At 43.5% G+C, this 20,202-nt stretch overlaps 1 protein-coding gene across 1 annotated transcript in view; it reads left to right on the top strand.

Moving 5' to 3' along the window:
- Window positions 1-20,202, top strand: part of Otud7a (OTU deubiquitinase 7A) — a 322,225-nt gene that overhangs the window by 164,256 nt on the left and 137,767 nt on the right. The window contains exon 2 of the mRNA XM_059273496.1: window positions 11,999-12,128. The gene's annotated coding sequence lies outside the window, so the exon portion shown is untranslated. The remainder of the gene's footprint in view (window positions 1-11,998; window positions 12,129-20,202) is intronic.

Below are 20,202 nucleotides of genomic sequence, written 5' to 3'. Positions count from 1 at the left end.
GAAAACCAGATCTTTGTGTTCACTGATTGAATGACCAGCAAATGTTTCCTGGAGAAGAAGGGCCTGAGGGCATCTCTGCTGATGAGGGGTAGATGAGGTTTAGACAGATAGAGAGGTAATCAGGCTCAGGTGGAAAGGTACAGCAAATTCTATATGGAGGTGTGAACAGGATGGTAGGAGGTCACTGTGTTTGAGTGTCTGCCTCTCAGCACCTGCTACCTGCCTTTGCCACCTCCAGACACCACAGTGTCTGTGTGGTCAGCGGGCAGTACCCTCCTCTCTCCTGAACCACCTACTTGGTGGCTGCTGTTTATACGGTCCCTAATATTTCCTAGCAGCCAGGCCTTGCTCTCATCTGCAGCCCTGATGCGGGCCTATAGTTTGCCATTAGAACAATGTCGCCTTAGGACAGTGAGGGCCTATGGACCACTAGAGCATTTTCAGGGATCTGTCCCCTTTTTTCCTCACTGGGACCCTTGAGGCAGTCCAAGTCTTGTGTTAACAGAGAGGCGCATACATAGAGCAGAGCTGAAGGGGCCTCCAGGACATGGCTGGGCCTGTGTGGAGTATAGGGACTGGGGGGAAAATCTGTAATGTGAGCATTAGTGTTGGAAGTCTGCTCTCACCAGAACTCCTGGAGGCACATGGTGTTCAGTCCCAGGCACATTCCTAGGCCTGCTGTCAGCTTTAGGGCATCAAGAGAGGCGGCTCCTGTCTCCTAATGGACAGTGTCTTCAGGGTGTGCCCATCCCAACCAGCCAAGTTGCCCTTTAGAGATGAACCCAAAGCTTCATGACTTGCTTTGTTTTGTATCAGTGCAAGGCATGGAACTAGGGCTTCACACAGGCTAGGCAAGCTCTGAGCTATGCCCTAGCTAACAGGCTGTTTGATTTTTACAGCCCTTACTTCTCAGGCCTGAAGTGTACACATCATCCTTCCCTTGATGCTGACTGAAACCCTTTCCTCCTCCAGCCCCACCCTCGTCTTTCTCCAGGTCCAAACCTTTTTAAATCGGTGGCAACTTGCTTGGGTTTCTCTTTGGGGAACTGGAATTTTGAGAAGCACTTCAGCCTTCCGAGTCTCTACATAATTCATCCTGGATGCACTCTAGACTCCCAGCATCTTACGGTGCAGAGTGAACCTGCTCTTTCTTTCCAGAAGCCATTAGGCTTTTTCTGAACTTAGATTTCCTGAAAACTTAGCCAGCACACATTACAGGTTTGGATTCCATTTGAGAACCAGAAACAAAAGTAAATCCCAGCAGGCCTGAGGTAGAGATGGGCACCTGGCCAGAATATACAATGCTTAGGCCATACTAATCCAGGGACAACCTGAGTGGCCAGTGTATGAATTCAGTCCATTTCCTAGAAACCCACTTTCCCTAAGGCTCTCAGGATGACTGAGAGGGAAATCCACCCTCCATGTGCCTGTCCTGACACGGGATGAGAGAATGTGACTGGAACAACCTTCACTCTTTCGACCAGCAGGCACGCATCTCCAGCGTGCTGATGCCTCTCTAGGGGGCAGGATGCTGAGTCCAGCACAGAAAACAGAGGGCACCCCCTGGGCTAGAGGCTATGTTAAGGGAAGCTTCCTCAAAGTAAGTGAGGCCTTGGGGTGGAACATGGAGAGAAGCAGCTTTTGGAAAATCCTCCAGGTAAAAATGTGATAAAAAGGGAGGTAGGAGGCCACATGACTGTCTCCACTGACACAGAATATTAGCTTTGTGAATTTTACTTACATTTCTTTGATTAATGGGAAATTTTAACATTTTTTTCTATCTTTAATGGTCTATTCTTCTATGTCTTCAAAATTCCTGTTTATTTAATTTATTTTTCTACTCGGTTGTCTATAGTTCCTTTTCCTACTTGCTTGTTTATTTTCTTCTGTTCTGTCTTAGAATTCTCTAAATATTCTGGATGCTATTTTTAATTGAAATATAATTATATCATTTCTCTTTCCCTCTTCTCCCTTCACCCCCTCCCATACCCCTCCTTCTCAAGTTGGTAGCCTTTTTCCTTTGATTATTGTTATTGATTATTGAATTATTGGAAATTCAACCTGTTGAATTCGTTCTCTGTTGTTGTTTGTGTGTCTGTGATTTCAGGACTGACCACTTTGTATTGGGTAACCCATCAGAGGGCTCATCCTTGAGACGGGTTTATTCTTCCTCTCTCAGCAGTCACCAGTTACCTGAAGTTCTTTGTCCAGGGGAGGTACACCACCTCCTTTGAGGTGCATTAGCATGTCTACTGATAATTGTCATTCTCCAGGTCTTGTTTAAGCAGCTGTTTCTGGGAGAAGCAAGCCTGTCTCCTGAACAGTAGATGCTGGAACTGTGCTGCAGACGTACCCACTGGCACCGGGGTCACCACAGTCTGTTCATCTCTGCGTTTTGTCTGCTCGTGGTTTTCTGTAATGGTCCCCATTCACTGTAAAGGGAAGCTTCTTTGATGAGGGGTGAGAACTCCACTTATCTACGGGTATAAGGGTACCATTTAGAGTGTACTTAGGAATTATGCTGGTCTAGCAAAGTGGTGGTAGTAGATTGTCTTCTAAAATCCATGGCCTCACTAGTCCCAGGTAGTTGGCTAGGGTTCTACCATCAGGCATAATTTCCCTCCTGTTGAGCGGACCCTAAGTCCAATTAGATAGCAGTTGACTACTACCAATATGTGAGTACCACTTACTGCATCTTCGTGGGTATCTTCCCATGCTGGTCATTGTTGTGGCTCATAAGTGTCACAACTGGGTAGGACTATTGATTGCTTCCCTCCCTTGGGAGCTTGCATAGTACTTCATGGTACGATGATAGCTACAATGAAGGAAGGAGGCTTTCAGGTTAGATCCAGCTCAAAACGTCCAAGTCCTGTTTCCTGAGTGTGTGATAGTGCTGATAGCTTCAGCAGTGGGGACTTGACCTCCACCTCTGAGAGGAAACCAACCATGCCATGTACTGTTTGGAGAGTCACTTGAACTGTTGTCAGAAGGATGCTTCCTGTGCCCGGTACTGGGGATTTTGTTAGTGTGGGGAGCATTGTCAGTACAAGTGACGTAATTGGGGTGGCTTGCTTACAATTTCAGAGGTTCGGTCCATTACCATCATGGCGGGGAGCATGATGGCATGCAGGCAGACATGGTGCTGGCTACATCTTGATCAGCAGGCAAAAAGAAATAGACTTAGTATCGCACTGAATGAAGCTGGAGCAAAAGAAACCTCAAAGCCCACCCCCATAGTGACACACTTCCTCCAACAAGGCCACACCTACTTCAACAAGGCCACAATGCCTAAGAGTACCACTCCTTTGGGGGGCCATTTTCTTTCAAACCACCACATTCCAGTCCCTGGCCCCCTAAGGCTTGTAGCCATATCATCATGCAAAAATGCACTCAGTCCAACTCCAAAAGTCCCCATAGTCTGTAACAGTCTCAAATTTGTTTCAAAGTCCAAAGTCTCTCCTGAGACTCATGTCACTCATTTAACTGTAATCCCCTGTATAATCAAAATCAAAAAGCAGATCACATACTTCCAACATATGGTGGCACAGAATATTTACCATTCCAAAACATAGAGAAGGGACACACAGTGAGGAAATACTGGGCCAAAGCAAGACCGTAAACCACCTGGGCAAACTTCAAATTGTATCTCCATGTCTGATGTCAAAACGCTCTTCAAATCTCCAACTCCTTTCACCTTTGTTGATTGCAACACACTTCTTTCTCTTATGCCGGTTCCACTCCCTGTTAGCAGCTCTCCTCAGCAGGTATCCCACAACTCTGGCATCTCTAACATCTTGGGGTCTCCAGGGCAATCCAAGCTTTATCTTCGCAGCTTCAGGAAATGGTCTCTCTGGCCTCCATTCAGGGACTCCCCTGACTCATGCCTGGCCCCAGCAGCATTCCTTAGGTGCCGAGGCAAATTCCATAACCTCTTTCTTCTGTCTTTAACTCTAAAGCCAGAACCACGTGACCCAAGCTGCCAAGTTCTCCTGCTTGCTGGGCTGGAACATGGCCCCCTTGTTCAATCACATCTTCACCAGATTTCTGTTTTTGCTCTGTAGACCAGGCCAGCCTCTGCCTTCCCAGTGTTGGAATTAAAGGCATGAACCACCACATCTGGCTCTAAACTTTTCTTTAATTCCTTTCCACAAGTTGGAAATTTAGCTGGGTGCTATCTTGCCCCAAGGTCACCACCCCCTTTATTCCATTTCTTAATCTCTTTATCTCCTTGAACACAGGATTTAGTGTATTCCACTTCCAGGTGCCCCTTTTCTCCTCAAATATTTGTCCTTGCTCAACTTGCTCCTTTTCATTATATATCTTCATTAGAGTTAACACTAGTAACCATACAACAGGGTGTGATAGATACATATATCGTGTGTGTGTGTGTGTGTGTGTGTGTGTGTGTGTGTGTGTGTGTGTGTATTAAGGAGGGGGAGAGACATTGTATGTCCACATATACTTATATGCACTGTATATTATTTTAGTAAATATAATGTACTATGAATCCTTGAGGCTTCACAAACTGCCCCTTCTCCCTCCTCCTCCTCCTAGACTGAGCTCCTCCTTCCCCTTCTACTGAAGCCACCATCCCGGTTTCCACTTCCCCCTCCCTTGTATTCTGCTGTTCTCTTCTTAAGTTCCCACTTTCCATGGTCCCTTTATACTTTCCTAGTTTCTGTAGCTGTTCCCTGTTGTATCCTCACATCTGAGGATTTGGAGGGAGGAACTGCAGATGAGAGAGAACATGTGACGTTTGTTAGTCTGGGTCTAGGTTACTGCACTCACTATAATCTTTGCTGGGTCTATCTATTTACCTGCAAATGTTGTGATTGGCATTTGTCAGTCTGGGTCTAGGTTACTGCACTCACTATAATCTTGGCTGGGTCTGTCTATTTACCTGCAAATGTTGTGATTGGCATTTGTCAGTCTGGGTCTAGGTTACTGCACTCACTATAATCTTTGCTGGGTCTGTCTATTTACCTGCAAATGTTGTGATTGGCATTTGTCAGTCTTGGTCTAGGTTACTGCACTCACTATAATCTTTGCTGGGTCTATCTATTTACCTGCAAGTGTTGTGATTTTTCTTTACAGCTGAATAGTATGCCATTGTGTATATGTAGCACATTTTAATTATCTAGTCATCTGTTGAAGAACATTGTTGTTTCCATTTTCTAGCTATTGTGAATAGGATGGCAGTGTAGATTTCTGAGCAAGTCTGTGTGGAATAGGAAGAGAGTCCTCTGGGCATATGCCGAGGAGTGGTATAGCTAGTTCAGGTGGTAGACTTGTTTTTAGTTTTTTGAGGATTCCCCATATTGATTTCCAGAGCAACTGCATGTGTTCAAATGCCTGCCAAAGTGAATGAGAGTTCTCTTTTCCCCTCAATCACACTGACATGTATTTTTAGCTGTTTTCTTTAGCCATTCTGACTGGGGTAAAATTAAATATCAAAGTTTTTTTTCATTTGTATTTCCCCAGTAGCTAGTGATGATAAACATTTTTGAGGTATTTCATAGCTTTTTTTAAAAAAAAAGTCTTCTACTGAGAGCTCTCTGTTTAAACCCCAAGCCTATTTTTGAATTGGGTCCTTTGTTTCCTTGACTCTGTTTTTTGTACGTTATGGATAGTAGTCCTCTGTCACGTGTATAGCTGGCCAAGAGTCTCTCCTGTTCTATAGGTTTCTTCTTCACTTTATTGCTTCCTTGGCTGCATGGAAGTATTTTAGTTTTATGAGGTCCCACTTATCAATTGTAGTCTTATTTCATAGGGGTTCGTATTCTGAAAGTCTTCTCTTACACCTCTGTCTTGTAGGATACTCCCTGTATTTTCTTCCAGCAGTTTTAGCTTTTTGGGTTTCGAGGTCACTGATCCCTTTGGTGCTAACTTTTGTGCAGAGTGGTAGAGTCAGATCTAAAATCCTGTTTCCAAATGATGACATCCAGTACCATTTGTTGAAGATGCTGCCTTTTCTGTAATGTATGTTTGTCAAACATCGGATGGTTCTGGTTACACGTACTCATGTCTGTGTCTTCTGTTTTATTCCATCAGTCTGTTCTGTGCCAGTACCATATTGTTTTTATTACTATAATTCCATAATATATCTTGAAGGGGGAATCGTGATCCCCCAGTATGATTCTTTATATATCTGGAATCTTTTCTAGTTCTGTTTGAATTTTATGATATAGCTTATTTTTCTATTTCTGTGAAGAATGCTATGGGTATTTTAATTGGGATTGCATTAGACTTTAAATAGATTTTGGAAGGATGGTCATTTTTATAGTATTAATTCTACTGATCCAGGAACACAACATATCTTCCATTTTCTAGTGTCTTTCTCAATCTCTTTCTTCAGAGATTTGATATTTTCATTGGAGAGTTCTGTCACCACCTAAGTTTATTCTGAGATACTTTATTGTCTTTGATGACATTGTAAATGGGAGCATCCCCAAGATCTGGTTCTCACTGTGTTTGTTGGTATGGTAAAGAAAGGGTGTGATTTTTTGTTAGGTGACATTATATCCTGCCAGTTTGGAATGTCTTATGTATAGTATAATATAATCTGCAAATAGGAGTCACTGACTTCTCTTTCTATAGGTGTCCCTGTAATTTCCTTTTCTTGTCTTACTGCTCCCTCTAGTGCTTTGAGCACAACACTGAAAAGGAGTGGGGATAGTAGACAGCCCTGTCTCGTTCCTGATTCTAATGGGATTGTCTTGAAGATTTCTTTGTTTATTGTCAATGTTGGCTGTGTGTTTGCCACATATACCTTTGTTATGTTGAGGTATAGTCCCTCCAGTCCGACTCTGCTCAGGACTTCATCATAAACGTGTACTGGATTTCAGCAAAGGCTTTTTCTGCATCTTATTGAGATGAGCATGTGCTTTTTGTCTTTAAGTCCACTGATATTATTTATTGGCTTATGTATGTTTAACCATCCTGCATTTCCAGGACAAAGCTAACTAGTTCATGGTGGATGATCTATATACATGCCTGTTTGGCTTGTTGGTATTTTATTAAAGATTTTGCATCTATGTTAGCCTGTAGATTTGTTTGTTATATCTACAACATACTTGGGAATTAGAGTAATACTGGCTTCATAGAACAAGTTCAAGCATGACTTCTGTTTTCATTTTTTTTTATTTAAGAAGTATTATGCCTGGCGATGGTGGCACACACCTTTAATAATCCCAGCACTTGGGAGGCAGAGCCAGGCAGATCTCTGTGAGTTTGAGGCCAGCCTGGTCTACAGAGCGAGATCCAGGACAGGCACCAAAACAACACAGAGAAACCCTGTCTCAAAAGAGAAGAAGAAGGAGGAGGAGGAGGAAGAGGAGGAGGAGGAGGAGGAGGAGGAGGAGGAGGAGGAGGAGGAGGAGGAGGAGGGAGTATTTATTGACTGTAGTTCTTCTTTGAAAGTCTGGTAGAATTTTGTTTTGTTTTGTTTTGTTTTTCTTTGTGTTTTTCAAGACAGGGTCTCTCTATGTAGCTTTGCGCCTTTCCTGGAACTCAGTCGGTAGCCCAGGCTGGCCTCAAACTCACAAAGATCCACCTGGCTCTGCCTCCCGAGTGCTGGGATTAAAGGTGTGCGCCACCACCACCCGGCCTGGTAGAATTCTTATGTGAACCTATCTGGGCATGGAGTTGTTTTTAGCTGGAATGTTTTTTATTACTGTTCCAAGCTCCTCCTTTGTCATAGGTCCATTTAGATTGTTGGTCTCTTCTTGGTTTAGCTTTGGTAGTTTAGAAGAATCAAGAAATTCATCCATTTTTATTTTTATTTAAATTTCCCTACTTAATGGGATATAGGTTTTTAAAGTATCCCATTATAATATCCTACATTTCCTTGGTGTCTGCTGCAATGTTTCTCGGTTCATTTTGATTGTGTTAATCTGAGTCATCTCTTTCCTTGTGTTAGTTAGACCAATTGTCTGTCAATCTTGTTTATCTTCTCTCAAAGATCCAACACTTAGATTCTTTGATTCCATGAATTGTTTTCTTTGTTTATATTTCATTGAAATTTGCTCTGATTTTAGTTATTTTTTTCCCATTGACTGGGTTTGGATTTGGTTTGTTCTTGTTTTTCCAAATTCTTGAGTGGTATTAAGTCATTTACTTGTGCCCTTTCTGATTTTTTATGTAGGCACTTAGGGCTATAAACTTCCCTCTTAGAACTAACTGCTTTCAATGTGTCCCAGAGGTTTTGATGTGTTGTGCTTTCATTTTCATTTAGTTCCAGGAATATTTTTATTTCTTTCTTGATTTCTTCTTTGACCCTTTCATCATTCTGTAATAACTTAATTTTCACAAGTTGACTGGAATTTTCTTCGCTGTTAACTTTAAGTTTTATTGTATAATGGTCAGATAGGACACCTGGAATTATTTCAGTTTTCTGTATTTGTTAAGGTTTGTGTCCCCGCATGTGGTTTATTTCAGAAACACTTCCAGGAGCTGCTGAGTAAATGTGTATTCTTTGGTGTTTGGGTGGAATGTTTTGTAGATATCTGTTTGGTCCATTTGATGTAAGATTTTATTTAATTCTGAGGTTTCTTTGTTTATTTTTTGTCCAGATGACCTATCTATTGGAGGAAGTGGGGTATTTGAAATGACCCGTTATTGGGTTTTAATAATCTGTGTTTTTAATTCCACTATGATACTTTTTATGAAATTGAGTGCACAGAGTTTGATGCATGTATGTCTAGGGCAGTAATGTGGTTTGGTTCATTGTTCCTTTGATTAGAATGAACTGCCCTCTTTGTCTCTTCGGATTAGTTTGAGTTTTAAATCTATTTTGTCAGTCACTAGGATTGCCATGCCTGCTTGATTCCCGATTCCATTTGCTTAGAATACTTTATTCCATCCTTTCACTTTATAGCTAAGATGTGTTTCTTAAAGACGACAGAAAGATGGATTTGCTTCTATCCATTCAGCTAGCCTGTGTCTTTTGACTGGATGGTTGAGGCCATTGATACAGTTATTATTAAAAGGTGTATGTAGACTATAGTCATTTTTTTCTGGGTTGCTTAGTTGTGCTTTGTATTCATTAATTGTAGCTTGTTTGTTTTCTTTCTAGAGTCTCTTGGCTGTGTTTTTCCCCTCTTTGGTTCTAAGTATTGCTTCCAGAATTCTGTTTGGTTGGTTTTTGTTGTTGTTTGTTGGATATGATTTTTTTCTTTACATGTAGTAATGGCAGACGGTTTTGCTGGGCACAGTAATCTAGGTTGGCAGGTGTGCTCTTTTAGGACTTGGAGTGCATTACTCTGAGCTTTTCTGGCTCTTAGAATTTCCCATCAGAATCAGCTAATATTCTGATAGGTTTTCCTTTGTATGTGACTTGTGGTTTTTCTCTTGTCAGCTTTCAAAGTTTTTTGCTTTGTTCTGTATATTTAGTGTTTTGACTATGATATGCCATGAGGAATTTATTTTCCAGTTTCGTCTAGCTGGGGTTCTGTATGTACCTTGTATATGATCCTCTTAAAGATCTGATCTATGTCACTAACTTGGGATCCTTCTCCCTCATCTATGCCTGTAATTCAAAGGTTTGACCTTTTGATGGTGTCCCACATTTCCTGCATGTTCCTTTCCTGTGGTTCCTTAAAATTTCCATATTCTTTGCTTATTTGATCTAGATAGATCTCTACTTTATCTTTGGGTCCTGATATTCTATCCTGTGCTTTATTCTTTCTTCTTGTCTGTCCCCTGAGTTTTCTAATTGAGATATCTTTTCAATTTTATCTTTCACTTCAGCTTGTCTTCTTTTCAATGTTCCTATCTCTTCATTGGATTCGGTTTTGAAATAACTCCTGCCGGGCGGTGGTGGCGCACGCCTTTAATCCCAGCACTCGGGAGGCAGAGCCAGGCAGATCTCTGTGAGTTCGAGGCCAGCCTGGACTACCAAGTGAGTCCCAGGAAAGGCGCAAAGCTACACAGAGAAACCCTGTCTCGAAAAACCAAAAAAAAAAAAAAAGAAAAAAGAAAAAAAAAAAGAAATAACTCCTGAATTATCTTTGTTATTTCATTCTGGTATGTACTAGCATTTGACTTGATGGTGTTTATTTATCCTCATGGTGTTCAGTGAAGGGTCTGTTCATATCTTCTTTAAAGTCATTGACTTAGCTCAGAAAGTTTATGATTGTTCTTTTAAATTCTGTGTCCTGGGGTTCCTCTAGGCAATTCTCATTGGAGAATACTTCTATAGGACTAATGACTTGATGGCAGACGTGTGGTCTTGGTCATTTATGTTGGCTTTAATTTTGTGATTTGACCTGGGCTTGCAGAGTTCTTTCTTTGGTTGTATGGCTGAGAAGACAATCTGCATGCCTTCTATTGGGCCAGTACAGGAGATGCCTGACCTGAGCTAAGCCAGGTAAAGATGGTCTATACACTATTTAATTGGACCAGGGAAATATGACTCCCAAACTAGAAGTCTTGAGCTTGGCCTGTAGGTGCAGAAATAGCAGCAGTCGGGTGGAGGGGGGGCAGATCAGAGAAGAAAGGTGTATCTTACCAGTCAAACCTGACTCTCAAGAAAGGGGGTTTGAAGGCTGAGGATCTGGAGCTAGCCCTGCAGTATGGAGATGGCAGCGGATGGGGGGAAAGAGTGGGAAAGAGAATAAGCAACTTATCAGGCACAGGTGGTCCCTGAACAAATCTGGTTCTTGGGCTGCAGGTGGAGCTTAGCCTGTGGGTTTGGGACAACCACAAGCCAGGGCAGGGGGGACAGGAAAGGGAAGAAATGACTTACCTTAAAAAGGTTATTCATGGACAAAAGGGGTGCTGTCTCTTAATCTGTTATGTATTCTGTAAATGTTCCCCCAGTGTGTGGCTTCTACTCACTGTCTTCATAGTTTTCCATGAGAGCCAGTTTGTGTCCCTCCCATCTGCCTGTCTTTCCTGCCATACCAAGAAACAACCGTCAAAATCAATGTTATAGAGCTTTCCTCTGGATTTTCCTCCTGAGAGGTTTTTTTAACTATTGTTATCATTATTATTATTATTTTATTATATTATTATTATTAGCTTACTATTACTTTAGGCTTTTCGTATAGGTGTGCTGTTAAGTAAGGCTATACTGTCGTATTTTGCATATTGATACCTAGTTTTTCCTGTAGCCAAAAATCAAGACAAAACTGTCTCTTCCTCATTGAATTGTCTTGGCACTTTCATCAAAAATCACAGGTCATCTAGATGACAGTTGACTTCTGGGTCCCCTGCTCTCTCTGTGGTCCACAAGTATGTCTTTATCCCAAACCACGCTGTTTTAATCTACCAGAGAATTCTAATGTTCAGAAATTAGACGTGAGAACTTCAATTTTGTTCTGCTTCAAGGCTATTTTCTGACTGTTAAGCTTCATTCTCTTGCACTTAATCTCTATTTTATCCTTCTGGTTTTCATTAAAGAACTCCAAAAATGTATTGCCTACAAAAACCATTTACAGAGAATTACTTAAAGGCTGTGTCTAATGAAAAAAAGAGAAATTATGTAAATTATTCATGTTCAATTAGCAGAAGTCCTGAAGCATAGTCATATGCTAAAATTATTGATAACAGGGCCAAGAAGCTTAAAACAACATTTAAGTGATTCCTGAGTGGAAGAGATGGCTCGGGGGTCAGAAGTGCACCCTGCTCTTGTAAGGACCCAAGCTCAGTTCCCAGCACCCATGGCAGGTAGCTCATCAACCGCCTGTAACTCCAGCTCCAGGGGATCCAGTGCCTTTGGCTTCTGCACCCTCACTCACATGCATGTGCCTAACACACAGGTACAGAACCCAAAACACATCATTCTAAATAATAATAAAAGAAATCTTCAAAGTACTTCATTAAAAATAATAAAAGAAATAGAAAAAGTTCCTGGGCCAGGGATGTACTGTGGTAGCAGAGTGACCACCCCACTATGTTGGGAAGTGGGATTTGTCATCCTTCATCTGTATACTGAGTCATTGAGATTTTTAACTCTCACTTTTGACACACTGAACATTCTCTACCCTTTCTTTTCCAGAGTTCTCAGGAGCTAGCTGGGCTCTCATACCTCCCCTGTGGCAACTATGGGCCATTTCCAACAAGGACAGTGCCATGGTGACCCAAATGCCTGAGTGCCACTCACCTCCGAAGAGCCAGGAGTCTGAAAAGTAAGTCCTATGCTGGGGTCCTGGTGGCAGGGTGAGAGGGCTACCAGCATCTCCAAAGACCTCAGAGTCCTAGGAACAGAGCACCAGGAGATGGGGTCAAAGCCCATGCAGCATGCTGCCCTCCCACAGAAAGACAGTGCATAAAAGGTCAGAAGTACCTTCGACATTGCACTGGAATTTGAGTGAGTGTAGAATGACATTATTCTTAAGAAGAATGTGACAGTGATGCCTGACAGGTAGCCTCATGTACCCTAGTGCAAACTCCCGTTGTCACTGTAGCAGCTAAGATTCGTTTTGTGAGCATTAAGAATGATAAAAACAAAGAAAATGTGCCTTGTTGGATTAAAAGACTATTTTCGTTTTAATGTTTCCTTTTCATGCTTGTCCAGAATGACAGTTTCTGTCCAGCCGACGTGAGCCGTGGCTTTTCATCTTACAACTCTGGGAATACACACTTTCGTTTGCCTTTTTGCCTTACTTATTGTTATTAAGAACTTCAAATGTACAGAAAAATCTAAAGAACAGGACAGCGATAACTCCTAAAACCTTTACCCAGATTTACTGATTGGTTACACAGAGAGATTATAATATGTGCCTGTGTGTGCTCAGACTTTGTATGAGAAACATTTGAAGGCAGGCTGCAGGCAGCGTGGCACCCTCTGGCCTGGACCTCCAAGAGCAACACGGTCTCTACAGAACCAGACCAGCATCGTCACTGTGAAATCTGAAACGCTGAGAAGCAGAGTTACCCAGTATATTGTCCCAATTCAGACGCCCACGGTCGTCTGGGAAATAGTCACCGTCACTGCTTTTCCCTGTCTGCCGTGTGTTGAAGCCGACCACTTCTCTGCCATTCTTTTTCAGCCTCCTTTTGTTTGCATCTTCCCTGGTGTTGCCCCCCACCACCCCTTCCTCCATTGCTGTTTTCCTTCTTGTTGGTTTGTGTGTTTGTTTCAGCCCCAGAGATTCAGCCCAAGGCCTCCTGAATACTAGGCAAACAGTGTACAGCTGAGTCATTTCCATGGCCAGAATCAAGTTTGGTTGTGTACATGCATTTTTTGTTTTGTTTTGCAGGGCTGGGATCAAAACCTGGAACATACGCACATTAGCCACATGCTATGCCATGGACATATGCATGTTAGGCACATGCCTCGCCAGAACACTATTCCTCCGCTCCCATTATGTTGACACTTTTGAAAAATCTAAGCCACTTGCTTTGTAGAATGTCTCTGATCCAAACCGGTTGGGTTCTTTCTTCCTCCTTAGATTGAGGTAAACATCTGGCTTTGCCTGAACAGCCCTTCAGGGTGCGCTGCTTCATCCGACCGACCTGTTAAGAGATGGCCATGTGATGTTCTCTTGGCTAAAATGGCTTCTGGCAAAGTTTCCCCTTCATAAATTGCCTTTTTTATTTCTTGTAATTGGTAAGTTTAGCAAGTGTTGAGACCCTGTGGATGTTGTCTTCTGGGGTTAGTTTTTATTGAGTAGCTTTAGCAAACCTCCACGGTTGTAGAGGAATTTTTAACTGAGCCATTCATATGGACATTCCACACCCTCTCCTGTCTCACGTTTTCCAGGCCTATGAGATCACCACACAGAAGAGTGTGTTTTGATGGTCAGTAGAAGGAATGAAAGGAGACCATGGTGTGAGTCTCTTCCTCTGACACACACTAGCCGAAACCCTAGATCAGTGTTCCCTACTGAGCCTCCAGCATGTCCTTAGACTAAGGGATACTGCAGAGGCCTGTGCTGTGGGGAGGAGTTGAGTTCTGCCTCACTGAGCACTGGCTGTGAGTTATTATGAGGAACAGGGAAGATAGGCAGAGTGCCAACTCAATGCCACACTCCTGCTACGAACTTTTAAACAACGCTTGGCAAAAGTACAAAGGCTCCCGTTATCTTCGCCGTCACATTTTAAAGTCCTACATTTAGGAGATTCAAGGGGAAGCCTGGTCACCACAGCAGGGAGCGTTTGTCACTGCAGTGTCCTTGGTAAGGTGCAGATGCACTGCCATTCTGCCGTTCTTCTTTCCAGCCCACTTGGTCACCTCCAGGCCTTCTCCTTGTACTCCCGGGTCTCTCTGATCTACTGCCACTTGGCTTTTCAGTCACCAGTCATAGCCAGATGTCTGTCTGAAGAGTACTAACTTCCTCCCGTGTGGACTAAGTCTATGGTTTTATGTCTACTTCTTGACTTGTAAGGAACCTTCCTTGAGAATGTTTTGAAAATGGTATCAAGAAAACCGCTGTGGAAGTGCAGGCTGCTACAGAAGTTATACCATGTCTGCATTACCATATGTGTGTTTTGAGGTTTCTGTTGCTATGATAAAACACCATGACCAAAACCAACATGGGAAGAAGTGGGTTTTGAAATTTCATCTTACACTTTTAGGTAGTAGTCCATCATTGAGGGAAGTCAGGGCAGGAACCTGGAAGCAGCAATTGAAGCAGAAACCATGGAGGGATGCTGCTTATTGGCTTGCTCACCATGGCTTGCTCAGCATGCTTTCTTATACCATCCGGGACCACCTTCCTAGGGGTGGCACTGCCCACAGTGAACTGAGCCCTCCCATGCCACTCATTAATCAAGAAAATGCCCCATAGGCTTGCCCAGAGAACAATCTGGTGGGAGCATTTTCTCAGTTGAGGTACCTTTTCCTCAAATGACTCTAGCTTGTGTCAAAATTTGATGTAAAACTAACCAGCACAATTGACCCCTTGTCAGTTTGACACACAAACACATCACTGTTCGACTAGAATCACTCCCTTCTCATTTGTCCCTAAGATGGCATATTAGTAATAGTATCACTGTGTGAAATATTCCAACTTTTAAAAGTCTCAGTCTTTAAAAATTCAAACACGTTAAAAGTTCAGTCTCTTAACATACAGTCTCTTTCAAAGTTTCTCTAAAATACCAAACGTATCTTAAATTATCCAGAGTGGCTCTGAAATTCCTACATCTTTATAAAATTTCAAAGTCTCTAAACTGTGGGCTCCTATAAAATCAAAAATAAATTATATACTTTCTTACTCCAAGAAGAAATAACTAGTGCACAATTATAATCAAAGCAAAGTAAAACCAAATTTTAACTGTTGAGTGTTTCACATCTGGGACCCATGATCCTCTGAGCTCCAAGCGGCCTGGTCAATTTCGCTTCTCTGTCTCCTCATCTGCAGCACACACAGCCTGTCTCATAGGCTTAGGCCAGCTCCACTCTACATGTGTTGCTAACTTTAGCTGCCACCCATGGTATTGGCATGTCCTGAATGCATGATCTCTACTGCAACTGGATTCTGCCTTCACCAATAGCCTCTCTGGGGCTCTTTTCAGGGACTCTGACTCTGCCAGTAGCAAGCTTCAATTTCTCTCCATGACTCCTTCAATCCTGAGGTCTCTACTGCAACTGAGATTGTACTTACATCATCATCCTCTCTTCAGAGATTCCTGCCCTGCCACACAGTACCAAGCCCCAGCTGCTCTCCATGATCCTTTCACGTCTCCAAAACCAACATAACCTGAGAAACTTTACATATCACCAGATTGACTTTCAGCAACAACTTTGGCCCCTTCTGGACCCCAGCATCAATTGTCCCAGCAAAGCAAAGCCTTCATTTTGATAGTTATTAATTCAAAATATATCTCAAACTATCATGTTAGGGTCTTTATTTCCCTCTGAAACTTCACATGCCAGGCCTCTGTCTCAGCACTGTTCTCAACATGCTTATTATCCAAGTCACCATGGAACAGCCCACTGAGCTCTGAGTACTCGGTGCCACCACAGTCCTCCCAAAACACATGGTCAGGTCTATCACAGCAATACTCCCGACCTGGTACCAGTTTCTGTCTTAGTTAGGGTTTCTATTGCTGTGATAAATCACCATGTCCAAAAGCAACTTAGGGAAAAGGAGGTTTATTTCATCTTATGCTTCTAGGTAACAGTCCATCACTGAGGAAAGTCAGGGCAGGAACCTGGAGGCAGGAGCTGAAACAGAAGCCATGGAGGAGTGCTGCTTATTGGCTGGCTCGCCGTGGCTTATTCTGCCTGTTTTCTTGCAGCACCCAAGACCCACCCGCCCGGGGCTGCCACTGACCATGGTGAGCTGTCCCATCAATCATCAATCAAGAAAATGCCCTCCCCCCACAAGCTTACCCACAGGCCGGTCTTGTGGGAACATTTTCTCAATCAACTAACTCTAGCTGGTGTCAAGTTGACACAAAAGTAACCAGCACAACATGTGTGGTGGTGAGTCTCACAAAGGAGCCTGCCCTGGGACAATACATCAGTATCTAAGATTTGCTATTTCTGAACATAGTCCTTGGCCCACTTTTCCCATACAACTCATCAAAGCAGGGGAAGGCTGAGGTTCACACAGCATGTTGGTTGATTCATCCCATGCTCTCCTGTGCCCTTTGTGCTTTCTACCTGCTGCTCTGTACACTGAGCTTGGGGGGTGACCCTGCAGGTGTTGCCTGCCCTTCCTCCCAGACAATAACACTGCTCTCCTGGGGTTCCAGGACTCCGGGGAGCCCAGAAAACCCAAGGTCCCAGCCAGGCCTCCTTGCATTCTGACCACCACCTCTGGCTTCCTTTATATCAGGCATTGGTGTGCAGCTGCTCCACTGCCAATCCCTTGGGGACACGACTATGCCTCCTCCATTTCCAAGGTGCAGACATACCAAAATAGTGCAGAGAAGAGTGGAGTGGTCCGTGGTTCCACATAAACACCAAAGAGCTCACTTACGTGTCATTTGAATGCGTGGATGGAAACAGGGCTGCCTCTGTTTTCATCTCCAAGGGTATCCAGTGGACTTTCAACCCATATGACAACCTGCGATCCAGAGAAAGAAAGACAGGGATGAGAAGCCCCTCCCTCCCCACAGGCTTGCTGGCCACTTGGGGTAGACAGGTCTCTCCCGAGGCACTCCTGAGCTTCTAGCCTTTCCAGCCTCCTGACACCTGTAGTATGGCAGGAGAGTGTAAATGGGAGCTTATGTGTGCAGAATGGTAAAACGTGTGTGGCCTGCCTTCCAAGACCTGACCCACCAATCCAGCATCAACCCCTTCTAACAGTGGTGAATCAAGGACCCAAATGCCTTCCATCCAGCCCCATCTTTATGGGTTTGACACCACCATCCTGGGAAGCACACGTCCAGCTCATGAACTGTCAGGGGCATCCTCAAACTGTAGTACCACCCCCACACAACTGCATTGCAACTCTGTGTTAAAGCTTGCCCGGGTCACTAGTATCACACTCCTTACGTGTGCATGTTTGCAGATAACCTATAAAAGGATGCGTATGATGAACATCCCTTAGAGATTAAATTATTATTTATGGATTTCTGCAAGCACACAGCTGATCAGCATAGCATTATTAATAACACAAAAGGGTCTCTTAATGAAGTGGACAACACAGAAGCTTCTAAAGAGATGTGTTTGTGAGGAATCCCTGGTTTGTCCCTTTGTCCTGCTGAGAGGTTTCCTTCCCCTACACAATACAGTAGCAGGAGAGGTCATGAGCATCCTCACCGATGAACATTAGGAAGGATTCTTTTTGGAGCTTCAGTTTGAAAGTTAATGGTTTTAAAGCATCCTATATTAACTTCACCTTGAAATAACTGAATGGGTGCGTAGGATGCTCAGGGATGGCAGATGGTCACTGCTCTGAGCTCATGCTGTGCAGATCTGGCTCCATCCCCTGCCAAGGCCAGTGGGCCTGAGGCCATGCCCAGCAGATGCCTATGTACCCATCACTGGTGCCCATCCTCTTTGTGTCCACGCTATGGATCCTGGGACTTCCACCCCAACAGCTTCCCTGGGAGCCGTGATGCCCTTTATGTGGCCATTCAAGGGAATGAGTGGACAGAGAGCCTCCCAAGTGAACTCAGAGAAGACATGTTGGATCTCTTGTCCCTATAACCAGCACATGCCTAGATGCTGGTGTACTCCTTGTGTGCCTCCCTTCTGCAGATCTAATGGCAAGTCAGGAAAGCACTGGTTATCAGAACTCAGCTTTGGTGCCTTCACTGTATCAGTGGGGAGAAGGCACAGCCCACAGCAAGAGAACATGAGAAAAAAGTAGCAAAAGGCTGGGCCAGCCAGCCCCAAGGTGATTCTAGAATCTTCATGAATGGGAGAAACTTGCATCCACACAGATGTGTTACCATGAATGTATGAATGAGCTGACCAAGGTTGCCTGAGCCTGGGAAGTTTTTAAACAAACAACTTCTCAAGGAAAGCCAGTTCTATTGAAATCATTGTTCAGCAGTGTACAAAGGGACTGCTAGACCATGCAGATGCTACATTTTCAGACAGAATTCTCCAGCCGCCCGGGCCAAATACTCATTTCACATATTCATTCATAAGGGAGCCAACTAGAAGGCAAATCATCTGGGTCAAGGAGCTTTTTAGTAACTGAGAAATACAGTAAGTTAGAAAGGAAACCTAGGTGTAGGGCACTGTTAAACCACCTCTACAGAGCAATATAACACATCTGAGCTTGCTTTCTATTAGGCAATAAAAAATATAATTACCCATTTCTACAGGCATACCTCTGACTTTTGCATTTTTATCAGGTGTGAATCTTTAAATATTTATGATGCTTCTCAAGAGTTTCAGAATAGGATCAAGCAGGCTTACCAGTTTATGTTGAAGCAGGATATCAGAATGTTAAGAAATCTTAATTTACCCCCTTTTGCTAATTTGGGAATAAATTTTGAGGTAATAATTAGATAAAATAATAATAAGGTGGCTGATAAATGATAAGGAGCATGTAGTGCTATCTCAGGTTCCTTTGGACTTACATGGTGAACTTGACCCAGGGTTTGGGTATGATAGCAGGCAGCAGCTTGCAAGGATCCCTAACATTCCTACCTCCTGATGTCCCTTCCTGTGTCAGGAATGTGCCCAGTGATTTGTCTTTGGGAAACGGAATACAGAGAAAGTGATGGCTGCCACAAAGATGATGGCCTCCCAACATGTAACAATCATCCACAGCAGTCCAGCCAAGGAAGAATGGGGGGTCTTGGCAAGGGGCCCTTTCCTAGCTGAGCCTTTCCCTGAGATCACAGCCCCAACCAACATTGGGTTAACAGCCTGGGGACAGAATGCACTCAAGCTGCATACTGGCCACTGTCCTACAGTCATTATCAGTTTACAAACACATTTTATTTAAGTCCCTACATTCGGGGTCAGTTGCTGACAGCAATGGTAGCATGCCTGAAGTGGAGGGCATGTGCACCCAGATGTGCAGCTCTGGAGTAGACCTTTTTCTTGTCACTCTCTCTGCTGGAAGAACATCTGCCTTCCTCCACTCCCCCGACTCCCGTTGTCGGGTGTATTAATCTTTCCTTTCTTGATTCATGGTCAGATTCAGTTTCTCTTCTCTACAGCTGTGGTGTTGTCCTTGGCCATTGAATAGAGAGACTAGAATCACAGGCAGTTTATCTTGAGGACAATGTTAAGTTCAGAAAAATATTCTCCATCTATGGCCAAGAGTGAAGAATTTCCTTAGTTGGAATCAATGAAGACTTGCAGAGACTATTTCCCCCGGGGCTATGTGCCACTTGCTTGGTCTTGAGCCACTGCCCAGTGTTGGAGTGCAATTGTTTTGGCCATTCTTTCTTCAGGGTAGTATGTACAAACACATTTTCTGCTTGCGATTGCAATCCCTTTTTCAGCCTAAACAGCTGATCCTGGAATCTTGGACTTCCTGTTCATCTGTACAGAATTATGAGTTCTTTTACTATTCTAGAATATGAAAGTTACCAAAGCAAATTCGTGAAGGAATGGAACTCCACAGGGCTTTGCTGGATTTCTAAGGTTATTAGTTGAAGGATGTGTATGCAAATCAATGCCTGGATAATAACATGGGCTGCAACAGGCCAGCCTCTTCCTGGTGTTCCTCAGTATTAGCATTGTGCTTGAGGTAGCCGTAGAAGGTGCTGTCCTCGTTTCAAATGAGAGACAGTGAGAGCCAGGGGCATGGATCAATGATAAAGCAATTGCCTAGCTTGAGGGAGGCCCTCGGTTCAATCCCTGGCAAGGCAGAAAATAACTTTTTAAGAAAACAATGA

The sequence above is a fragment of the Peromyscus eremicus genome, chromosome 1, assembly GCF_949786415.1.
Source record: "Peromyscus eremicus chromosome 1, PerEre_H2_v1, whole genome shotgun sequence".
NCBI classification, from domain to species: domain Eukaryota; kingdom Metazoa; phylum Chordata; class Mammalia; order Rodentia; family Cricetidae; genus Peromyscus; species Peromyscus eremicus.
The sequence above is the reverse complement of the archived record's forward strand: the minus strand, read 5'-3'. Positions and strand labels throughout refer to the sequence as shown.